The 23,201-nt window shown below is 57.2% G+C and overlaps 1 protein-coding gene across 2 annotated transcripts in view; it reads left to right on the top strand.

Annotated features, from left to right (window-relative positions):
- The window catches only part of LOC122387590 (zinc finger protein basonuclin-1-like), a 161,014-nt gene that overhangs the window by 76,274 nt on the left and 61,539 nt on the right, over nucleotides 1-23,201 (top strand). The window lies entirely within an intron of this gene.

The following is a 23,201-nucleotide window of genomic DNA, read 5'->3' as shown; positions in this document are numbered from 1 at the left end:
GTGCCGCGTCCACCCTGGGGAGCCGTGCTGTATGATAAATATGGCAACACGCGGAATTAATAAATATAAATGCCACCGGCGGACGGGTTGAAATCTTACGGGAACATACTAACAAGCGGGGCGTCGGTCCCTGGGCGGTGATCATCTGTGCGGCGTCTGGACGCTGGCCGTGTGGAGAGGACCATCAGCCGGGCTGGGGCGGCACGCGCTGAGCGCTGCCCAGGGAACAGGTGGGGGCGGTGGGTATCGTCGAGAGCGACGATAGGGAGGCAGACGTGACCCGACTCCGGTGAAACGTACAAATAATGTGTGTGTAGCGTAGGCTGACTCAAATCCCTGAGCTCTCAACTCGATGGGGCATACGGTTATATTTAGCTCTTGTTGCATTGTCCAGGACAGTAGCTGACGGAAACTGTCTTTAAATAGTGACTGAAGCAATGAACGTAAAAATAAAAATGTTTTTGTGTGCCCACTTCGAAACGTTCGGAAGACAGAGGTCGCAGATGATTTAAAAGCGCTCGTTAATAGTTTGTTTTTGGTGGCTGACCCTTTTGATTGGCAGCCAACGATATGTAGATATATTGCAGCGGTGAACAAGAGTCATTCATTCAATTATTTATGCTTGCAAATTTAATCTGACAGCAATGTAACCTCTCCAATCAAAATTTGTCAGTTTTTCAAAACGTTTCGATTTATTGCGATTGATTGGTATCATTGAAAAAACGAAATGATTTGTTTCCTGAAGAAGAACGCATAGGCGCGGGAGCCGGGGGGGGGCAGTGGGGGCAGCTTGCCCCCCCAACTCTGGGGCCGTGGGGGCGGTGCCCCCACAGCTTTGAGACGGAATACCACACTTTTTTTTGCAAATGTTTTCTTTTTTAGTTGAAAAAGCCGAGGGGTGAAAAATAAGTGGCCTAAAACCGGTGAGAAAACTAGATTTGGGGGTACCCTAGGTTGATCTCTATTATGGTGTGCCCCCCCCCCCCCCAGTCAGAAAGTAGTTCCCGCGCCCCTGGAAGAACGTTTTGACACGCTGACAGCTGCACCATCGCAGTGCCTGAGGTTCAAGTGGCAAATGCCATATGGGTGGAAAACGGCCGGCCACCAGCTGCATGCCTATTGATATGGGTAGGTATCTGGTCCACACATGAACTGGCATAACCCAAAATTCGCAATACCTATACCTTGACCATACAAGTCACGTACTTAAAAATTACCCAGATCATGTTCATTGTTCAAGGTCACTGAGTCTTGCTCTATTTCATGGTTAGAATCGAAGTGAAATGTATAGGTACGCAAAAACGGCTCAATTCAGATATCAGGTGCCTTGACCAGCCGAGACGAGCGAACAGCCAACAATTGTCCTAATTTTGCCACTCAGTGGTCCTTAAGCAATCGTTCAATAAATTGACGCAATAGAGCAACTGACTAAAATAAATCAAGTCTTCGATGGGCTAAATTGGCAGCAGCAACTGCCATGTGTCACCGATAGGCATTGACCTTTCCGCTGACCGTCGGTATTTATTTTGCCACCGGTCGCCGAGCAGTGTTATTAGATCCCTGGCCGATATATTTTCGATCGGGCTTGTTTTCGTTGTGGCTCGTTGTCAGACCGGCGTGGGGCTGCACTGGACAAACAGTCTCCGTCTGTTGGACAGAACCGTCGGATAACTGACCTTCCACTGTTCCTTCCCGGTCAGCCCGGCCTGCCCCGGCGGCCAGTCACTGAGAAAACAGCGCCGCAATCGACAACAGCACGACACACTACATCACTCGATAATTGTTTGTCGATGAAAATCGTACCAGCGCCGCGGACAGGGGAACATGGCCGCCAGCTGGGCGGGCAGACCGCCCATCATGAATCCTGACCGCAGTCATAGCGGAAAGTGCAGACTCCAAACAGACTGGGCAGACATGGCTGCCGGGTCCGACAGTCATGTCTCCAGACATGACTCCAGACAGACGGGCAGACACTGTCGAGTCCAGACTGGAGACAGACTGGGCAGATGTGACTGCCGATTTTAGACTCCAGACAGACGGGTCCTGACAGACTAGGTGGATGCTTTCGATTGCTGGGAGATGACAGCATGACTACAGTTGTTTTCAGGGTTTTTGGGATCGGTCGGGCTATTGTGATACAGCAGTTCCATTGCCCATGAATATTGTTTTGGACTTTGTAGAAACCAACTCCCCTGCTCCTTGCTACACCGCTGTATCTATTGCCTATCCTAGGTCTAGCCTCAGTCAGCGGCACCAGACTCCCCGTTCGTGAATCTGTCGGCACGCGCCCCCGCGCTGTCCCTGCGGTCTGGCTGTCCTCACCGGCGGGCGGGTGGGTGCGTCCGCGGAACCCCAGGCCTTCCCTCCGCTCCCGCGGGCCTCCCCTCGCAACCTGGTGGCCGCTGACACATGGTAATGACGGGGGTCGCGCGTGTCACTCCCACCGAACGGTGCCAACACAAATACGCCGCCCCCGCCCCGGCGCACCCGCTCAAGGGGTTAACCCGCCGGTAAATAGAGGCCGCAGGAAACGGCGGCACGCGTCGCGTCGGCCCCTGCGCGCCGCTCCTCGCCGCCGCGCCGTCTCTGCGTCTTGTCGACGCTGATGGCGACGGCGAAGGTGGCGCGCCGGAGACAGCCGACGCCGCGTCCCCGGCGCGCCCTGCAGACGGACACTTTTTTGGCGGAATTCGACGCGGCTCGTTAGGAGACTACACGAGACTCGGGAAACAGTATCCTGCTACCGTGTGGGGCAAGGCAGGTGATCGTCGGGACGATGGGGGAGGGGGGGGGGTCCAAACTGTCGCCAAGCGCTCGTGCCGTGGCGTTGGCTATACTGTTATCTGTTCTGGTTCTTTCTGTCTACATACCTCTCATGAGGAAGATGACACGCTGAATGCGTTTTATTTTTCCTTTCTAAAAAGTATTACCGGAAATGAGATCAGCATCATGGCTGTTCCCCGAATGATCGCTTCATTGATACACGCTAAGCACACAGATCAAACACTGAATCAACATTGGAGCCGACGACCGACGGGTTCGACGGGGGACGGGTGAGAAGTCCCACCAGCTCGGACATGGGACGTCGCCTCTGCCCCCGTGTTAGGTCGGGGAGGGGAGGGGTTAGGAGTAGGGGTACCGGCGGCGGCCGCTCGCGCTGTCGAACGCTGCGACTATTGGCGTTGGCAGCAGTGGCGTGGCGCTGCACCCGACCGTGTTGTTTTAGCGGACCCGATCGGCTGACCGGCCCCCTCTGGATGTGACCTGACCTGTCTGCCGGGCCGGGGAGCAGCGGTGCCGCCCTGACCCGCTGACACGCGGGGCCAGGTGCCGCCGCCACCGTCACCCCGCCAGAGAGCGGCTCGGGGCCGCTTTTAAGAAATCACCGTGTTTGAAAATAATGTCGTGTTAACTTGTCGCCGTGCGTGTTGGGTAGTTTTTGCGCCAGTTGGCGGCGGTTTACCTTGCGACACGGACGGTGGGGCCAAAGGAGCACCTCGGAATGCGACCTCGTACCTGTGGCAACTCAGAGTACTCGAATTCCAATCAAGTTCAAGCAGAGGCTCAGATACTGTGACAGCGGTGTGAGAGAATAACGATAATAGCTGACACTGACAGAATAACGAAGCTTGTAACGATTAAAAATGCAGCTCCTTATTGACGATATGTAGAGCTATCATGAGCGAATGGAGCTCGTTGAAATAGTCTCGTTTTTTTTTTCCACGGTCTCATGAAAATTTCAATCGTAAAATCACACATTTGGCAGTTTTTAATTTTATCGTTTATTTGTATATTCGTTTTTTTCGTGTCGTGCCTGTGTCCATTTATCCAGTGTGGATCTTATGTACCGGCTAATATCCCTAATGTTGACGTAACCCTGGACCGGAGCGGGATGTTGCACCCCGGTCGTCCTCATAAACTGGTCAAATCGAGCACCATGTAGCCTGATGGTGGGTGGCGCTCCCGTCTTACGTCCAACGCCCAACGAAACAGCCAGCTAATCATGACCTACTCTCCCTAATAAAAGGGCGTATTTCATCAAAGAGTTGGTATCAACCGAGCCAGAACATGCAGCCAGGAATTCGCTCAACTAGGGTAGTTCGAACGGCTGCCAATGTAGACGGATTTGCCTCAGGCGGGTGCCTCCAAAGCCGCGATCGAGCGGTGTCGCTGAATCCAAACCAGCCACTCGGCGACCCAAAATAGGTTTGACAGTCTGTAAACTGCACCTGAGCGCCGACGTGACTGCAGGCTGCTTTGATTTCGCGGCGTTTCTCGCGGACTTTGACAGCTGCCGTGCGATCATAAACTTTAACGGTGCCCGCCATCAACCCCGGTTGACACTTAAGGTCGCCGCCTGGCCGGTTAGGGCAGGACAGGCGGCACCGGTGCCAGCGCAGGGCGATGTCCCCTCCGACCCACATCCGAGGGCAGTCGGCCCGTCCCCGAGGGGGCGGGGGACGACCTCCGACCCCGGAGCGGTCTGGAACTGCGCGCGGGGAGCCGCGGCTATTTAAAGGCGCCCTCTGCGTCGCTAACGACGCGGCCAGCGTCGGCCGGCTGTTACGCGCCGGCCGACCGCGACGGGGGGCGCTGGACACCCGGCACCCCCGAAAAACGTCCCCCGCCGGCCCCTGCCGCCGCCGGACGACCGTCTCGGCGAGGGATTTATGTGGGGCCTGCGACAGCGGCCGGCAGGAAACGGCTAAAAATGGCCACCGAGAATGCCGTGACCCTCGACCGCGCCGCTGGACATTTAAATCCCCTGCTGACGCGTGCGGGGGGACTGGGCCATTTAAAGGGTGCGCTGGCGCACGTGCCAGGCGCGACCAGCCGGCCGAGAGGGCAGCCGCCGCCGGGAGGGGTGCCGGCAGACAAATTGTCCAGGAGAGAAATGATGGGCAACTGGTGCGCCGGTGCCGGCTGTCGGTCACAGCGCGCGCGCCGGACAAAGTGAGCCCTCCGCCGGCGCACCATCGTTTGTCTCCGAAACGCCACCGCAAAAACCAACACCAACAAACACGCTGGCACCGGAAAATCAGATCCTCCGGCCTGAAAAGATCAGGTTCGGCCGGCGCTCCACCGCAAAAACGCACGCGCACACATGCTGACGCGGAAACAAGCGCGCAGATACACGCCGAGGTAGCGGTTTTCAGCTGGGAGACAAGCGCGCCCCTTCTTTTGCTGCGTACGCCGACTGGACGCTCCCCTGCCGGCCGTCGTCACGCCATCCAGTCGTCCTGTCTGTGACGGTAACGCCCACCTCGTTACGGGCGCGCCGCTGCCGCCGCATTCGCGTCATTATTGTCACCGTCGCATTTAGGCGGAACTGCGACACGCCGGTGCCCGAGCAGACTCGCGTGGGCTCTGAGCACGCTTCTCCACTCCGATCTGAGGCTGCGAATGTCATGTGCGGACAGGTCCCCGGCACCGGAGGCAGGCTCGGCCTCACGCCCGCGAGTCCGGACGTGGCGACAAGGGATCGGCCCGCGCCACGTGGCCACGCTCGTGGCGTGTCGCGGTGGACGCCGCCGGCCGCGGGCCGATGGCAGACGGGTTGACGGCCGCGCTCGACCGACGTAAATTCTCACCGTCCAGCCGGCGCGTTTGATTCAATAGGTGATGGCGGCGCGGCACGGAAGGTGCGGCCGTCCGGTTCCGCCCCCGCTGACGCTGACCGGCTGACGCTCCCCTGCTCTCTCGCTCCCTCCCCTGTCACTCTCGCCGCGGCCGCCCCACGCATTAGGGTGACCACTCGCGCGGCTGGACGTCGCCGCGACCGACAGCTCTTGGCTCTTCTCAAAACCTGTCACGCGATAATTTTGGGAGATTTTCCAGCTGGGCACTCCGGGCGGCGGAGGCAGCGCCGGGGGCGATGGAGAAGACGAGCTGCGGGCGCCAGACGGGCGTGTTGAACAAAGTGTTGCGCCGTGTTGCCCGCCTCCCCGGGCGCCCCTCGCCGCTTCATTAGGCCGGAAGCGCGGCCGACCAGGTGCTGCTGATGATTCAGCGCCGTTATATATCGCTCGACGGTCGGCTGATAGCCGCCTGTTTGCACGGCCTTTCTCGGCGGCGCGCGCGACCCGCTAATCACCGCCACACGGCCCGATCTGAATAGCCGCCCGGTAACGAATAGCGCCGCGCTTTAACGCGCCCCATTGGCGCTGTGTCGCCGCCGCGCCGCTAATGTCTCTATCGCGCCGCGGCCGCCGCCCGAGCGGCAGCCGCGTGGGCCCACATACACGCTGTGACATTACCCGGCCGCACAATGCCGACACGGTGCAAATCGACAATGCGTCGCCATGCAATGTGTCAACGAGTGCGGGCGCCACGGACAGAATCTATTGGAGGCGCACTGGGGCGGGTCGGGCCGCCACTTCAAAGTCGGCGGCGGCACCTTCAGAGGCAGGTGCCTTCCGTGCTGCGGCGACTCGAGACGACGGAGGGTGACCCAGGGTGGCCCCAGGAGGCTGAGGGTGACCCGGGGTGGCCCCAGGCGACTGAGGGAGACCAAGAGTGGCCCCAGGCAAAAGATTGCGACCTGTGATTACGACGGGGGCCCAAAGCTACACAAGATGACCAAAAATGATTGAGGATGGCCAGAGAGAACGGTGGCGATCCTAAGCCTGTCTCGATAAAGACCCGAGGCGATCGAAAGCGACCAAAGTGGCCCGATGACGACGCTGCCAGCCAATGACGTCATCGATGACCGGTCGCCGATGACCGGTCGCTGTAGACCGGTCATCATTGGCTGACGGTTATCTGCCAGCCCAGCGGTTGTGCTAACGGACCGCGAGGGGCGTGCCGCGATCGAGCCGCGGCCGATGATACATGCGCCCGACTCAGGCCTGCCAATCAACTCAATCTGTTGAGCGGCTGAGCGGTGCTGTGGGATGAGCCGTCTGCATATGCTTAGAGATGGGATGGGCACAGTTTGGTGTGGCGCAGCCGGTCACAATGAATGGGATGTGGGCTTTTAACATTGGAAGTGTTTATAAAGTCTGATGGCCAAGAGTTGCGAACGAAAATTATAATTAAAATCTAAATCTTTTTGTATTTCAGACGTTTCGACAACACTGTGCTATCGTCAGTAATTGATATAAAATATTTCCTAAAGTCACAAATCACATTTTAAAAATAACATCAGCATTAAGAATTAGCATTATTATTTTTATTATTATTATTTTATTATTTTTAAAATGTGATTTGTGACTTTAGGAAATATTTTATATCAATTACTGACGATGGCACAGTGTTGTCGAAACGTCTGAAATACAAAAAGATTTAGATTTTAATTATAATTTTCGTTCGCAACTCTTGGCCATCAGACTTTATAAACATGTCTTACAATATTGAACAATTGGAAGTGTTGTTTGTTGAATTGCAACGTTGCGGGTCAGATCGGAAAAATGACTTTATAGAAAGTAGAAACACATGGACGACGGGCACTGTTTTATGTATGCATGCGTGCCGCACCCACATTAGGTTTTGAAGTTTTCGTCTGCAGGTTTTGTGAAAACAAGCTACCGCCTATATAATATGACTTTTTCTAATTTAATTTGATATAAATATTCAATAATAAGGTCATCCAGTTTTGCTGTTTTGTTTGTTGTTTTAACTACCTTTGTGAACTTTGTATAACTACAGGGGAGCCACGACCATATGAAGTGCTCAGTGCTCCATCATTTAACTCCGTCGTTTCCCACATTTTATTCGTAATTTTCCTTGAGGTAACGACTTTAATCACAATATCACCGTCGGGCGCCACACATTAGAAAATTATAAAGGAGAATAAACACCGCCCAGAATAGTGATAATTGTTTGCCTCGTTTTACCTGAAACATGAACGCTTGTCCGTCACTTTTCAAAGCGTCGTAGTCTTTAGCAAACTACAAAGCTTCTGACGTTGGTCCATAGGACAACATTTTGACAAAAGTAGGGCTGTTTACCTGGCATTGGCCTATAGGTATGTATGAAACTTGGCCGATTTTCTTTTTCGTCTCGCTATTCATGTTTTATTTAATTGTGGAAGCATCCGTGCCTGTTGCAGTTCACAGCTCTTTAAGCCAGCAAATCTTGTATTCTTTGTTGCTTATCAATAAATTTATCATATTATGAAATAAAATACCGGGTGTCCCAAAAGTAAGGTCATGATTTAAAACTTAAATATCTCGAGAAGTAAGAGTCCGAATCACTTCCAATTTTAACACGTGCAAGGTACATCCATAAAATTATTTTCTTGCATGCTTAAACCATTTTTGATCATAACTACACCGAGCAGTAGGCATAAAACTGAGAAGGTCGAAATTCAACTCTTAGAGAGGGTCCGTCATTAAAACAAAGGGTAAATATCGCCCAGTTTTCGGCCCTAAGCAGACCCTATCAGCTCGCCCTATCTCTGAACTCATGCATAGTTTCGCCTCAACCGGTAAAACGTCAGAAAAAAGGTATAATGTACGCACAGGGCATGTATACTTAGCCACCTGTGCTTCGAGGTCCTGAGGACGACAGCGGGAATCGGGTGACAATAAATCAAGAGAGGTGGCCGAGGCCTGAGAGTCCTCCCAGTGGTTCTTCCGCTCGTCGCAACGCAGCTGTGCCGACACCATCAGCCAGCAGTGGTTTCAGCAGGATGGAGACTATGCTTGCACCGTCCTGAAGATCATGCATTGTCTCCGAGAGTGGATGTGAGATCCCGTAATTTTCAGTCAGGGCAACGCCATTGAATGGCCTCCGCGGTCACCTGACGTTACACCTTCATATTTTTATTCTCTGGATACACAACAGAAAGATTGTCTTTCAGGACAACCCAACGAGCCGGGAAGAACTAAATAATGACCCCTTCGAGCAAACATAGGCGGCATCTCACCAGAGAATCGCTCCAGAATAGTGGAGGAAGTCAAACGTAGTCTATTCATGCACGCGGCCCGAAATGGTAGCCATGTAGAAAAGCAGCAAATGTGGGGCTACGAGCCAATGTATTGACTCATATGTATGTCAGAATAAAATTTTATAAAATGCTGTTTCATATGATGTCCTATTTATATCTATCCATCGCGTATTTTTGGCAGTGTGGCCAAAACAAATGATGACCTTACTTTTGGGACACCCTGTATACCTATCCACACAATAAGCTGGATAATTTAAAATAAGCGTTTAAAAATGCATACTGCAGGCGTAAGTAGCCTACTTATCTAATATGTTTGGGTTTTATTTTTTTATTCAAACCATATTTATTTTCAAATTCAATATAAAAATAATCATAGCGCCGGTCGACAGTCGCCCATGCAGTGCTAATGGAGCACCAATTACCGTAACTAAGCTGAGCCGGAATGTCCCCCGGTACAGACCGGGCGGCGGTTTAGCTGCGGTGGCGGCTCCTTTGAGGAGCGCCGGCAGCCGCGCCTCCCAGCTCACCGTGCGCCACGCGTGCCTGCCCCGCATTAAACCGGCCCAATGTCGCCGACAAAAACCTAATACTTGAGACAATCATGCTATGTCTGTCAACTTGACGGACACCCGTCACCCGCGGACATTTAAATTATAGACAACTGAGGAGATTGTGACCAAGTGCGGCCTGCACGGCAGGCTTTGCCGCCGGATCGAGCTAAAAGCGGTTTAGCGCTGGCCGGACGAGGCGCACCGGTAGCCTTGGAGGCTGACGGATGGGACGGAGGCTCTCCCGTCACACCCGCGAGGGCTTTCCTGCAGGACGGCACGGGGGCTCTCCCCTGTCACACCGACGCGAGGACTGTTCCTCAAGACGGGACGGAACGCTTCCCATCACGCCGGGCAGCCCTATGACATTGCTGACTTCTCCGGTGACGCACTAATAAGGGGGCGACAGCAAAGTGATGGTGATTTCAGCTGAGTGGCTGATCTGGGAGAGGAGTCAGGTGGCTGCTTCTAGCTGTGAGCTTTGGAGCTCCGTTAGCGAATGGTACTTGATAGTCACCTTTGCCATAGAAAATCTGCATCACGGGTGGTGGTCACAATCGATATCATGATTTATCTAACACTCAGCGTGTTAGTGGAAATATATGACGAATGTTAATCTTCGGTGACATCTGATGACGTCTGGTGACGTCTGGTAACCTCTGGTGACATCTGGTGACATCTGGTGACGTCTGGTGACGTCTGGTGACGGTCGGGGACAGGTGACGGTCGCGCACCATCGGTCCCTTTGAAGGGCCGTCTCAGCGGGAGATGGACCCTCGCGGCCGTTCTCCAGGGGGGGGGGGGCGTGCCGCCAGCTGTCCCGTCTGTCTGACCCCCCCCCCCACGGCACTGGGACGAGATTTGTGGGTCACCGAGCAACATTGCTGACTGTTCGCTCGTTCAGTATTCATTCAAGGTAGGCTTGCATGGTTATAAGCGTCATAATTTCAAATATGCACGAGGATTACCGGCGTCATACCGAAACATTGTAATGCTCTCTCAGCGATTCACGATGCATAAATGAGCAAAATGAATGAACCAGTTGATAAGGAGACGCCCATGGTTGCACAGAAATCATCGATTCCTCATGCATATGCACAAGGATTGGCACGGCCTCTCACAGACGAGAAGAACAAGATGCGTCGATTTCACAATTTATCCAATGCTATGGTCAGCGGGCACAAAATTAGACCCCTTTCCTCCAAATGCCACCCTTTTGGTGACATTAACGCGTGTCGCTGCGGCGCCCTCATTGCGTCAGCCCCCGGCTCGATGACGCTGCGCCAAGTTTTGCCGCGTGTGCGCCGGCCAGTGTCGTCGGTGTTAAATTACGGACGTGGCGATGACTGATGTCCGCCGGTCATGTGCCAGTCGGTCAGGCCCGCTGCTTCGTCAGCAATGACAGAGTCGTATACGCACAGAACATGCAAATTATGCCGCTCACTCGTATAATGATTACCGGGCATTTGGCTCCGGGTGCTTCACATTGGACACTTGGACAGCTACCTACACACGGCATGGAAAAATCAAATGAATGATTCGTTTGCATGGCTGACGGGTGTCTCATTGCTTTGCGTTAAGAAGGTCGCCAATTGTGTAAAACACAGGGTACTCGGTCAGACCTGTTTCACCAAAGTGCCCATAACTCACATGCTCGGCGCGCCCCTGCCGTCGATAGCTGTTTGACCCGCGAGGCTCGTGACGTGGCTTTGTGACACCGTCACACCCTCCCCCCCCCCCCAAGCTCGTCGTGGACGGCGGCACCCCACCGCCGCCGCCAGGGCGGGCCCTTTGACGACCCGTAAATCGGGCCAGCCCGTGCCGACCACAATACCCTGTCGAGAGCGCCCCGCCGTGCCGCCGCCGCACTGTCGAACCGCCCGGGTGCTTTACAACCACACGCCACGGCGTCTCGTGGTGACGCCGGCTCAGGTTTAGCTGCCCGCACCGGGCTCCGCTACGGTCGGGGAGAGTTAGTGGAATCAGAAGACCTCAGGACCGATAGCAGAACGGTTTCCCTCGGCGACTCGTTATTGTTTCGGGATTGGTGGCTGGGTACGTTAAAAGAGGAAGAGGAAATTGGAGCCACTTTTGGCGAATCTGACCGGTACCGAGCTGGATTAGCGGAGCGAGATTTTTGTTGATGTGCAGGTGCATCAGAAAATGGACTCGGAACAGGATTGTGGCTAAGCTCTTCGCTCGAAATGTCATGTGAAGGACGCTCATGCAATGATGCCGCAGATTTGGGAGATTTGCCGGCTGAGTCTGGAGTTCCCACGGTGTGGGGAGTCCGTGTCGGTTGAGCCCGGACAGAGCACATGACCTGAGGTCACCTGGCGGGGTGCGCCCGACTTCCGATCGTCCCCTGCTCGCCGGTAGATTGGTCGGTGATTACCGGCAGACGAAACATGAGTACCGGGTGGGCGGAGTGGCGCCGTGACCGCGAGCTGACGGTGCTGGAGCCGGCGACACTCGAGCCGTGACCCGTGCCCAGCGGGTGTTGACGGCACGCCCCGAGCGGGGCCTACGCCGCACGCCCCCGCATAGGGATCGAGACCGGGCCCTGCCGCCGACGGCTCTGCTGCTCCTGCAGCTGCTACACTGCTGACGCCTCAGCAAGGCGGTACAAACATGATCAACCGTTTCACAACTTCATCACTTCACCAACAGAAACAAGATGCACAGCAGATGGGCCTGAGGTCGTCATATCGTGTCGGGTGTATTCCTGGTCAGAAGTCAACACAAGTCGTAAATAACCAGATGATGTGGCCAGCGTAGTGGCAATGCCCATCGTATTAGTCCAGCCTCCCTATCACATTCCCCACGAACGACCCATCACGCAGATAACGCGCGACATATCGGGGACTGCCCGACAGTGCCCACCCTTCCCCAGCTTATGTGGCCTTTCTCTTTTGACAAATGATGTCATCGCTCTTCCTGGACAGTGCTCTTCTCGAAGCTCCCCAATCTCTCCCCGGGCGGCGCCTTATCTCCGGTTGGGGTGGTCAGGCCACAACGTCCTCCCACCTCTTTCTGGCTTCCTCCCTCCTCTTCAGACGGTGATGACCCGACACGCCTTTGGGGGAGTCTCTTTGTGCCCGAGTCCGGAGGGCGGGCGACGGTCTCCCTCGTCGTCACCGCCGCGCCGTCTCCGGCGTGTCTCTGCGGTCCCGGCGCGGCGGCCGTCTTTGTGGCGCGCTCCCGGCGCGGCGGCGGCGGCGACGAGTGGCGCGCCGGTGGCGATGAGTGACGATGGCCGGCCGGCGCTGGGCCCCATTGTTTGTCAGGTCGGCCGGCGCCGCGGGCGGGCCGCGTCGACCTCTGGGCCGGCGGCCGCCCTCGGCGCAGCTCGACCGACACCATGAATAATGCTGCTAATGTAGCGGCGCCGGGTCGCACGCCGCGCCGCGCCACCGGCCTCTGTCACTGGCAGCGTGTCCTCAGATTCATCTGCGGCCGGCGGGGGGCGCGGTCGGCCGGCCGCCGCCCGCCGGCCGCGCGTGCAGCGCCCGGCCCCGCGCACCTCGCCCGCTGCTGGTCCCTGCCGCCCGGCCGCGACAGTAAACATGGGAGACCGCGCCGCGCCGCGCCGCCGATACATATGCATGGGCGGCGAGCGCGTGGCGGCGGCGGCGGCGACAGCGGGCGGCCAGCGGCGGCGCGGTCCCGCGCGCGGAATGCGATCCCCGCGCGGCGCCGGTCCTCAACACAAAGCCGCCATCTCGCGGACCCGGCTGCTACCACGGGAACAATGCCCGTCATAAATGGTAAATTACGGGGTAGGTGACGATCGGATTCTTGTCAAATGATCTATGGTCAGGTGACCGGCGAAAAGGCGGTGATTATGTTAATAAAATTGGCGCGTCGCCGGCAGCGGCGCGCCAGTTCCCAGCATCACTCTCCAGTGGTCCGGTGACGTCACGGGAGGTCATTTGCCCTTTGACCTGTCCATGGAGACCGCTTCTTTGACCTCCTCTGTGGTGTGCTTCTTAAAGTGCTCTATGGTGTGCCCAGCTACCACGTATTTTCATGTGACCTAATGCACCTGTCAATCTGCTCAATATCCCTTGACACGTCCAATATCTCAATTCCAACTCGGTAGACTTGCTCTGATCAGACGATCATGTGACTTTCATTGAAACTCACCTTTCATCGTAACTCTCCAGTCACCTGACCGGGGCTGCAATCTCCATTGTGGCTCGCTCGCTCCGAATGCTGATGTCACTCGCAGTCACCCCCATGGCACAGGACTCGTGTGGCCTATCGCGTACCTCACCTTTGATCGGTCATCTGAGCTGTCATCTCGTCTGTGGGTGTGACCGTGACCGAACCTGCAGACCGTCTGCTGACCAGACACCCAGGTGTGTCCGATCCGAGGTGGTTCGGCTTACCAAACACCGATAAATCGTCGACAGGGTGGCACCCGAGTCAGCGCCCGACCCACCCCTATCACCCAGCCGAGGCTACGAGCTCCATTACGGAGTATCGGCTGGCTCATTAGACCAAACGCCCCCGAATCGGCGCCGCGACCTTATTTACGAAATTAACACATCACAGGCGACACCGCCCCCGCCACCCCGAATGCGTGATTCGACACGAGAAATTAAAAAATTACTTGGGTGCGCGCGGCCGTTTTTGTTATTATGTCGTGGTCGCCTATTGATGAAGCGACCGGTAATTAGGCGGCGGCTGGCTTTGTTGTGGCCGCCGCTGGAGGAGGTCACCGCTCACAGACTCCCACTCACACACTCACACGCCCCCCCCCCCGTACCCCAGTGGGGGTAGGGGCACACAGAGCTTCCTGTCATCAGTCGGGGAGGAGCGGAGGGGCTCTCAGTGTGGTGTCACGGTCCCCAGCCCCGCTCTGGAATGGTAATACAGCTATAGAGGGCTCCTTTGCCGAAACAGGAAAAATAGACTTGGAGCGTAACTTCCATGATTCGGAGTTTTTAACGTAAGCGTTTTCATATCGATTATTCCATAAAGGAAAATCCGCGAACAGGGCATTTGCCTTGGGATAAACCCAGCGTTTATAACGTTTGGGAGGAACAATGTTGGGATTGTTGGGCAGGACACCGTTAAAAAACGATAAAATCCAAAACGAATTGGAACTTCTTGAAGGAACTTCCAGAGATTCATAGATTGGATTGCACGAGAGGCCGTCGATTTGGGACTTGTGAGCTGGATCCAAGACATGATATAAAAAAACCATCAGCCGTAAAACATTCCTCCCACTTGAATTCCCAAAAGACACATGTTAAGAATTTCCCGACACAGATAAACTGTCACTGAACAGCACTTCATGGCCCATGGTACTGCAACATCACGCTGTTTTATCAAGTCCCATCATCCAGCATGCAATGGAGGTTAAATGGTGGCGGCAAACACTGCATTCCTGCCGCGGTCCACAATGGTGGTCGGCGCGACTGGTCTGTGCCGCCCCATTGACTGTGTCGCCGACAGTCGTGCCGTGGTGCATTCACCTCCATTACGGGCGTGAAGTGCACCAAAGGAGGCGCCCGGTGCCGCACGGACGTTCACTGGTACCGCCCCGTCTAGAGATGATATGGATCCGGGTCAATGACATAGCCATGTGAGTCTGTGGAATCCGCCGACTGCAGGCAAATATTTCAGAACATGAGAACATATCTAACCATTCGCGTGCATGATTGCACGTGTTTATATATAGCATCACTCCATATCTAGCCCTTTAGGTTGCCGAGTCATGTATAGTCACAACTCACGTGGAATGGGCACGGGGGCTGTTCCCCGAGTTATTTGGGGCGCAACGATTTTTCTCCCAGTTTTTGACATCCATAATCCAAGTGTTCCAAGGTCTTAGGAGTGATACCCTGAGACAACTGACAGCATCCTGCTCCTCGAGATGCACTTCTGAACTGTGAGTCACCCTACCACCCAGCAACCGTCGCCGAATACCTAATTAGTGGAGCGGCATCACGCAATTTGTGTCGTGCCGAGCCCATAAAATTAGCCGGCGCGGTATCTCATTAGATTTTACCTGGCTTTTGACATTTAATTACAGCGGGACACCCTTTCTCGCGGGTTGATTGGCCACGCGGCGGCTGGCCGGCCTCGGTCCGCTCATGTCGGTCCGGATCCATCATTGATGCGCTGTAGCCTTCGACCGGAGCGGCCGGCGGCGCGGACGCTGCCCCCTGTTTGTACAAAACTCGCGTGTCCGATCTGTTTTCTCGTCGTGTCGGGGGCGCCGCTCGGACCGCTCGGGTCGCTCGGAGGCTCCGTGCGCATTGTGTTGGCTCGCCCCGCGCGACCGCGAGTGTTTACATTATTAATACAGGCGCGCGCCGGTCGACACCCCGTTTGTCTTTTTAATCAGTCGGCCGGTCGGGCGCGCGGTGCGCACGGCCGGCGCCGACTGATTGGGGATTGCGCCTGAGCCGAGAGGGTTAGCCGGCTGTCGGCGCGGCGCCGCCAGAGCTCGCCGGTGGATCTGCGTGAGCCGGCGGCCGGCGACGGACGGAGGCCGGTCCGGACCGTCATCTGGCTGCCCGGCGTCTCATGGGCGCGGCGCACGCGAGCCGCAGCCGGCGGTCACCACGCGGAACCGTCCGGTACGTCCGGCGGCGCGCCGTACCGGCCGTGCCGCCGCCCGTGGACACCGCCGGCCGGGCCGTGACGTGACGGCCGGCCGTCACGGCAGCGGCGCCGGCGTCGTGACACCGGGCCGCGGCCAGCATACAAATGGCCAGCAGAGCGCCGCCGCCGGCCGGCCGTTCGCCGAAGCGGCCCTCTCGGCGCGCACATCATGCCGCAATGTCCGGCACATGTAATAAAAGGGTCGCCGCCGGCGGGCGCGCCCGGTCGTTGGCCGCGCGATGGGCGCGAAATTTGCGCTCCGTCGTGCGCCGTCCGAGCGGGTGCGGCCCGTCGGCCGCGGAGACGAGCTGTTCGGGTGTAATAACTTGTCCAGGAGAGAGGAGACCAGTGCAGGAGAAAGGGGCGACCTGTTCAGGAGCGTCTGAGCGAGGCGACCCGTTCAGAAGAGACCACCTCTGGTCCGGACCGGCCTAGCCCGATCACCGCGCCACTGCACTGATGGTCTGGTGGCCCAAAGTGGTCCGATAGTCTGCGGTCCTGGTCCACTGGTTAAATGGTCTGGTCATCCCATGAACTGAAAGTTTCATCGTCCGGAGACGCTGACTGTCACAATCACAGATACATTTACAGGCACTCAGACAGTGAAATGAGCAAAAAAGCCTCGGTCATTTTTCATTTACCAAGTGTCCCTCTCCATCTCTTCCACACAATCCGAAGGTCAAGCAGCTGGTTGTCCCATCGTTGGTCAGTAATTAATCTCCAAACGGCTGCCCGTATCGGTGTAAAGGACGACATTCGTAATATGGATCACACCTTGTATCTACAAACGAACACTTAAATCCCAACCTCATCTTATCCAGTTCCCCTTTGATGTTGCCGTTTTGGTGTCCACGTGGTTCGAGTGCTCCCCTCTCGCAGTGTTGTTGTGAGTGGTGCCTCTGCTGCTCATCCAGCAGGCGGGTCCCCGACGCGTCTTTTTCACGCTCACTCGCCGCTGTGACCTCGGTGTCCGTCACAGTCGTGACAGGCGCGACAGGTTGTGTCTTTACCGTCAAACCAAATTGCCGTCGCTACACGGCCGACCGGTTTGTCCTTTGTCATACGTCCCGGTGGCTCCGGCGATGTAATCACCGTAATCGAGCGCTCTATTAGTGCGCTGCTTTTTATTTGCCGACGCGTCTGACATTAATAACGTCCGCCTCCGAAAACTGTCATTAGGCGACGCTGCGATTTGTGTCGCGCCATTAGATGGTGCGGTCTGTGCAGCTGTGGTGGCCTCCTGTGCTCGGCCCCGCCCGGGTCACCGCCGGGGCGGTCGATACAGCTCGGCAGCGACACCGCCGCCGCCGCTCTGCGCCCGCTGACCGTTAGATGGGTAGGGTGGCAAGGCAGGCTACCGGGCTGACCCAGGTCACCGGGGAGAGTGTCGGGCTTGGGAAGTTGGGACCCGTCTACTGGCAGCAATGTTACTTGAACATGGGTTTCGAGTAACTTTTTCATCACGTTGCATGTCGAGCGAGATATCAGTTGGTTCTATCTTTTAGTTTGGTGGACTCAGATCATGGCTCTACGCTATATCGGCCAACAATTCCGAATGGCAAACGCGTTCGGCTATCTCAAAAAACGACGTCTCCTCTTCGCCGATGCAGTGCCGGACCACGTGTTCAGTTGCCCAGCGGTGACAGGTCGTAGGTTGAGCGTGCACCCCCGCAGCGAACGGCGCTGACCCCATGCTGGCTCTGCTCTCATTCCCTCCTCCGAACAGCCCGAACCAGTTCCGTTCGGCGTCCCGGCTCTCTCCGAACCGCCGCACCGAGAGGTGTTCGGGCCCCGTTTGAGGTCGGACCCCGGTCAGGGCCCAGCGGGGGTCACCTGTCCGCGGGGGTCGGCGCTGATGATCTGCGCCGACAACGACACGCTGCTCTTCCCAGCACAGCCCGGTCACGTGATCTCGCCCGGCCCTCCGCAGCGCGGCCACGTGACCCCTGCGGGCGGCCACCGCTCCTGATAGCCGCGTCAAATAGCCGGCCGGCCCTCCAGCCAGTGTCTTTTTTATAATTTTTCCGAGGACATAAATGCGAAGGTCGGCGCGGGGAGTAATCATTTGGAGGCGGTCTGCGGCGGCGGTCTGGTAATGGCGGCTGTCCGCCGGCGGTGAATTCATTAGGGCGGCCGCAAACGGCGAGCCTTGTGAGACGCTCCCAGCTGCCGACTGCGGACCTCCCTCCCTCCCCCTCTCCTCTCCCCTCCACGCCCCCTCCACCCACCCTTCAGCTTCAGGGGAGTTCCCAGGATGGCAATTGGCAGCCCATCCTGCAGAATGACTAACTTTTTATCGTGACATTGTTCAAAAACTGTGTTGGTACATCAAGTGGTCATTATGGTGATTATTAGCTATTCCTTGTCGTCGCTGAGAGGCCCTCTCGATTATCAGTGCTGAGTCCTCTCGAGGAGGCCGGCCGGCGGCCAGCTGGGCGCACCAGCTCGTTGAGATGATGCAGCTCGCTCGGTATGCGCCGATGAATGGCCAGGAACGGTCGGCTGTCGTCCCCGCGCAGTTGCGCCCGCGGCTGTAGTCGAACCGCAGCTGAACTTACCGATCCCGGCCCCCACTGGCGCGCGCTGAGAATGGGGCTGCCTGGGTGTTGTGAAAGTTCAGTGTTTTCGTTAGCTAACTTTTGAGAAGCATTCTGGCGTGTAGCGTTAAGATCTTCCGTTCTCAGTCGTCTTCTGATATGCCCACTGAGCAAGGTCGTTGAGGAGCTGAACAATTTCAATTACAATATCAGTTGTATTTCGTCACTTATAGCTCACGGCATTATAAGTATGAAATACAGTAAAAACTACGGCTGAAAAGTTCGCACATTCGCTGATTACCACGACACGTGCGTACCCAAGAGCACTAAAATTGCGATTTAATTCAGTAACAAGCTGTTGAGAAATCGACTAAGTCTGTCCGAGCCGGGTCGATTCCTGAGGGCGGGTCGTCGTCAGAGCGCGGGGTGAGGACTCCGCCGGCAGCTCCGTCGTTCCAGGAAGCTGCCGGCAGCGAGCTGCGCCAGCTGTCGGCTGCACCGTCCGCCGCCAGCCCGTCTGGCGCACCGTCTCCCTTCGCGGCGCAGCGCGCAATCAGCAGTAATTGTCGGCTGCGCGCCGCGTTTGCCGTCCACGTCGCTCATTAGCTGCACGGCGTTTTTCACCTCTGAGCTGGACTGCAGCGCGGCGGCGGCTGGTGGCGGCTGGCGGGCAGTCTGGCGCTCCAACTCATGGCGCTCTTCCTCCGCTGATCGGCGCTTCGCACGTGCTCAGCGGTCACGGCCCAGCGGTCGCGAACGGCTGAACCCGCCCCCGGCCCACAGGTGACCGGTCAGCCGTTGCAGCGGCAGATGCGACCCCGTTCGCCCGCCGAAACACCTCTTATCGGCCGTCTGTGAGCAGTGCAGGGTGGGCCGCTACCCTGCAGATGTCAGCTCAGAGATCGCATCTGTGTCGGTCGCCGCGCACGCAGCGCGCCGGCTGCTGCTCGAACCGACACGGAGAGAGCCGCCCTGCCGCCGCCGCCCCCGCCCGAGGGCCGCCGGAGCGTGCCCGCTGTCTGCGGGCGGGGGCGGGGGCGGGGGCGGCGGAAAATGCAGAGGAGGAAGCACGGATCCACCGCCGCCGTCTGCCGGCTCTCTGGGGTCGGAAGCGATCGGGCCGCCGCCGACTCTGCCCGTCCGAGGCTTCCTGTTGTGCCGGCGCCGATGATGGATGCACCGGCGATAGCAAAACCGCTCCTTCCATTTTCATATTGTCATCTGTCAAGTGGCGCGGCTCCCCCGCCGGTGGCGGCGATCCAGCGCCGATCGCGAACAAATGGTGATGGACGACGCGTAAAACATAAAAGAATTATTCATACCGGCCACGACGATCTTATCATCAGCGCGAGAGCGCATAAAAATGCGCCAAAACGCGTCGTCGCTCGCCACCGCTTAGGGGAGTCGCGCCACAAAGCTTTACAGATGGTGTGTCGGCGGCCGGGGGACAACGGGCACGGGTCGTCGGGTCCGCCCCGCGGGAGATAAACAGGTTAGCTCTCGCGCCGCGCCGGCACCCATCAGAAAAATATCGTCGGTCGCGACGTTGTTTTTTGTCGGCGGACCTGGCTGGGATGTCGAGTGATGCGGCCGCCGGCAATCAGCGGCGGCTAACTCGTCATTAGAGCCGGCCCGGTCTCCGGAAACGGTACAATAGCGAGCCGCAGAGCCGTCTGTCGGCAGCGGCGCGGCGCTTCCGATGCTCTCAGCACACTCCGAGAGATTCCCTGGATCGTCACTTTTCTATCTCGTTTGGACGGATCGTAATGCTCTTCTACAGATCACACGTCAAAGATACATCACGAGGGATAGATACAAGTCTTAGGTACAAAACACAATGTAAAATAAGCCCACTTTGGAAATTTGAGCTCAATTTATCCCGCATAAACCTCATCGTATCTACTACGTGGGTCCTCAATGGGTCCTCAATGAAGGTACCCTCAGCTGGCGGGGTGGTCTGCTTCGCAGCTCACCGGAAGCCATGTGCACTGTGCACTTTGCACGACTGGCGCCCGGTTGGAGGCACGTGCGACTGAGCACGGCCAGGGTCTGAGGGTCCGGGGGTCCTGGCGAGGGGGGGGGACTCCGGCTGGACATGTCTCCGGAAGTCCGGCAGACGGCGGCCGGGTCCCCCGGGCGGTCGGCACCTGTCCCGGAGTGCCCCGGAGCTCTGGAGCAGGGGACGTGATGACCAGCCGGAGGGGAGGGCCGACCCTGACGTCCGGGACTCCGGAGGCTTGGTGGTGACAGTTTGATTGGTTACCGGGGCAGGTCTGCTAGTCTCCACTCTCCTGGCTTCTTGTTCGTTCATTCAAACCAATCTGAATGGACTGCAGGCGAGGGCCGACGTTTGTGAAAGTGAGTGCACACTCAGCTGTTTGGGATAGGGTTAAATCCGTTGTGGCTTATCGTGCTCGCGCCTTCAGTGTGATGTTCGGGGAATGCCGGCTATGTTTGTTCAGTTCTGGCTGAGTGTGCTGCTCATTTGCAACTGGGCGCGGATGACGTCATACTGCACAGCGGAGGGAGCCGCGCGGCACGCCCCCTTCACATGGCGTGGGCGCCGGGCCGCCCCGCGTCGCGCCGCGCCCGCTTTTAATTAAACCGTAGCCGTGTTCGTGCAATGCCATCGACCTGTCATCGAATCGTCAAAAATAAACACTCGGCCACTATGCAAATGGCGGCCGCGGCTGATTAGGGGGTGGGTCTCCACCGAACGTCCGTGTCACGTACCTGCGTGACCCCCCCCCCCCCCGCCGCCCGCGGCGCCCCGGGGGGGGGGGGGTCGCCGTGTCGTGGGACGGACGTCACGAGGGCGCCGGTCGGCGGACCGCGAGAATTGCCGCTCGGCAAAGCAATCACAGAAGGGCACGTAGCGGCGCGCCCGAACGAGCGCTTGTTTGGAAGTTTGTCAAATGGCAGCGACGGAGACGTGCCGCCGCTGCCGCCTGCCGCCGCGGTAAAAACTGTTTTGATGGCCGAGAGTTATTAGTCGAGCACGACTGGACGGAACTAGGCGGACGGCAGTAGGTCGCCATTCAGCACTGTTGTTGTTGGGGGGGGGGGGGACGGGGAATGAGGGAGTGAATGCAACGGTGAAATCAATGAACGAAAGAATGAAGCCAATAGCGCCTCCCGATTCAATATGCTTTCATGTCATGAAAATTGAAATGTGATCAAGAAGCTAACTTCAAAGAAATGTTATCGCAAATAAAACGACATAAAACAGACGAGCGTCGAGCTTGCAAAGCTTTGTATACGCATTGGTCAACCGAGAACAGTAGATTCAGCATTACGTTTCATCAGTTCACATATTTCGCCCTTGTGACACCCTGCTACTAATGATGCCGCAGCTCAGTACCTCTGCACCCTCCGATGCTGCAATCGCACATGTTCCGCGAACTCCAGCCTGCCGACCTGCGCCGGAGAGCGGATGGCCTGGTTTATATCGTGGCGCCGATATCTATCATAATAGATCGTGACCGAGCTGTCGATGCGGCATGAACCTGTTGCCCATCATGCTGAATAAAGTTAACAAATAAGCCAGGCGCGCTGACCAGTGGGAGCGACGCAGGCAGTCTAATCAGTGGTAGCCGGGACCAACCGACAGTCGGTCCAGCTAATCACCTCGGCTGACGTATGGCCAAAATACGGCTGCCGGTGACGAATGGTGGCGCGTGTGTCCTATTGGCTTGGCGTTCGGCAGAGTTGGTACTTTGTCAGCGGCCATCCAGGCCAGACGGGTGTCTTTATCTTGGAGCAAACTGTTGGGCGCCTGAATCACCGGCACTGGAAACCTCTCATTACGCTCTTTGTGACGCATAGGTATGGGTGCAACTGTGACCCTGTCGCCTGGCACATATTTTCCTGTGCTGCTTCCTCCAGCCCGCCTGCGCCTGAGCCCGCTGCCACCCGCCTGCCGGAGCACACCGCTTTTTCCCGGCCTTCTTTTCCCGGTGTGGCCAAGTGCGTGCCTGCACGGGCGCGACACTCTACCGGCGGCCGTCACCCGTTTTGATGAATCTCGGCCATCGCGAGCGTCAACAAGCCATTTGCCGGCGAGCGCCGCCACCGCCGGTGACACTATGAGTTACGGCCGACTATGTTTAGCTTGGCGGCTCCGAAGAATCCCCTGCTATCGTCAATAATTGATGCGGCTAAAAAGCTCGGACTGCTGGCTGAAGTTGGCGTCTTGAAGCGCGCGGCACGCGGCGCGAGCGACACAGCACCGCTGTAATAGCGGTATCGGTTACCGACCGGCTGTGGGCCCCGCCGGGTAGCCCACCTGCCAGAGGGGTCGGCCACGCCTCTGACTGCCGCGGGCAGCGCTGGCTGGCACTGCGGCGCCTGGGGCTCGGAGGAGCCCCAGCCGCTCCCCTCCCCCCCCCCCGGCCCAGCGCGGACACGTCTGTTTCCTTGCACGCGTGCTTGTCGCTGAGACGGACTTGGCACGTGCGCCGGCGGCCTGCCAATAGTTAGCACCGGTGCCGCGGTGTTACCGTCATCCTGCGCCTGGTCGACCGCCGCTGCAGTTCCAGCCGCGCCGCCCTGTGAAGGTCGCCAGACGTCCAGATCATTCTTCACCCAATCATCAACGAATACTGACAA

The sequence above is a fragment of the Amphibalanus amphitrite genome, unplaced genomic scaffold, assembly GCF_019059575.1.
Source record: "Amphibalanus amphitrite isolate SeventyFive unplaced genomic scaffold, NRLGWU_Aamphi_draft 000290F_arrow, whole genome shotgun sequence".
NCBI classification, from domain to species: Eukaryota; Metazoa; Arthropoda; class Thecostraca; order Balanomorpha; family Balanidae; genus Amphibalanus; species Amphibalanus amphitrite.
This window is presented reverse-complemented; position numbering and strand designations above follow the sequence as displayed.